Source organism: Mandrillus leucophaeus, unplaced genomic scaffold, assembly GCF_000951045.1.
Source record: "Mandrillus leucophaeus isolate KB7577 unplaced genomic scaffold, Mleu.le_1.0 Scaffold392, whole genome shotgun sequence".
NCBI classification, from domain to species: domain Eukaryota; kingdom Metazoa; phylum Chordata; class Mammalia; order Primates; family Cercopithecidae; genus Mandrillus; species Mandrillus leucophaeus.
Window position 1 is genome coordinate 1,757,541 of NW_012104165.1, and position 2,003 is coordinate 1,759,543.

Below are 2,003 nucleotides of genomic sequence, written 5' to 3' on the forward strand. Positions count from 1 at the left end.
AGACACATCCTGCACAGCCCAAAATCCATTAAACCTTGAGTCACCACAGCACATGTCTCTTGCAAGGACAAGGTTGGGGGTAGGGTCACAGATTAACAGCATCTCAAATACAGAACAAAATGGAGTCTCTTATGTCTACTTCTTTCTATATAAACACAGTAACAGGCTGATCTCTCTTTCTTTTCCCCACAGCATATAAGGCCAAGGATGTACATATTCACGTCAAAGTCTTGGCTGCTTCTTTATCCGAGAGCTGTTGTGTAACACTGATGCACATTATATCAAGCAAATTTTCCTTTAAAGACTCAGAATACTGAAAAAAGTGTTCACTGGCAAAGGCAAGGAACACTGAAGGCACCCAATTTTGATTCTCCTCGCCTTAGCCTTCTAGAAGATTTCCTTGAAAAGTGAGTGCAGGAGGATGTATGTGGTCAGGCAACGTGCTGCTGAAACAAATCATTGATTTCAAACTCTGAGAAGGGATCTGGGAGTTTTAGACCTTTAATCGGGGGCTCTTCCAACTGAGTTATGTCAATTATACCTCTACTTTCACTGACACTAGTAATTATCTCAACTATTAAGTTTTGAAAGCACTGCATTCTTTGAGAGATGTCTTTCCCTTGATTCCTCACTCAGAAGTTGGGATCAATAACTTGCCACATTTGGTAACTGATTGGAACTACTGCCATCTGTGTGCACGGAAGAAAAGTGAGGGGAGAGAAAATGCGTGAGTTTTGGCTCCTCAGGCTTCACACAGGAACAATGACAAAAAGACTTGTTAACAAAGATTACTTAAGGGCCTTTTTTTCTTTTCCTTGATCCTTCTTTTCATAGTTGTTCCTCAGGAAACTGTGTAATGAAATGAAAATAATGTGAGCTTACTCATGAGGTGGAGACATGACTGTTCCTCTCCTTTCGGGAGATCCTGAGTGAGGGGGATGTTTCTCTCTCAGTTGTTCTTGTCTTACTTATGCTGATTCAACTGGGGTGTATTATTTAAGTACAGCTTTGAAGAAGTAAGAGAAAAGCAGTATTGAAGGAATAAACCTGGACTTACCTGCATGTTTAGCCAGTGCTCTACCACCAAGCTATTTATACCCTGATTGACCCTACATTTCAGTAAATTCTCTAAAACTGAGGATTGTTCCAATTTCTGGATATCTAATGGTTGATAGGACAAAGTTTACTGTATTCAACTTCACTATTTAAGAAAATTGTAGACCAGTCCCTTTTTGCAGTTATGCCATGAGACTTAATGGAATGCTAGGTCAAAAAATAGTTTTGTTTACTAAGATCTTCCTCCTCCAATCTTCTCACTTCAGTCAGGCCACTCCAAGGTCTGCTCACCAACATGCTACAGAACATCAGTTCCAATTCATCAAGGAGATTCCCAAGTTGGGATATTTACTTCTTTTCAATATTATTTTCTTTCAACTTCCCATGTTGTCTACTAAGTATCAAGGAAGACAAAAGACAGTGCAGGCCCTGCCCAGTGACTCAGCCTGTAATCCCAGCACTTTGGGAGGCCAAGGCGGGCAGATTACTAGAGGTCAGGAGTTGGAGACCAGCCTGGCCAACATGGCAAAACCCTGCTTCTACTAAAAATACACAAATTAGCGAGGTGTGTTGGCGCATACCAGTAGTTCCAGCTACTCGGGAGGCCGAGGCAGGAGAATCACTTGAACCCAGGAGGTTACCCAAGAACATGCCACTGCACTCCAACCTGGGCAACAGAGCAAGACTCTATCTCAAAAAAAAAGAAGACAGTGCAGAAGGACATAAAGAATATTAGTAGTGTGTTGCCTCAGGGGATTTAGATCCAGGCAAGGAGGAAAGATAGAAGTGCAATAAATTAATAACACTTGCTGAGAAATGAAGTATGACAAAATGAGTAACATGAGTGCCAATCTCAAAATATAGGCTAATGTTAGGCAGATAAGACAGAGGAGGAATAAATTTATCTCAAAGCCTAGCTATAAATGAAGAGCAACAAGAATGGTTTA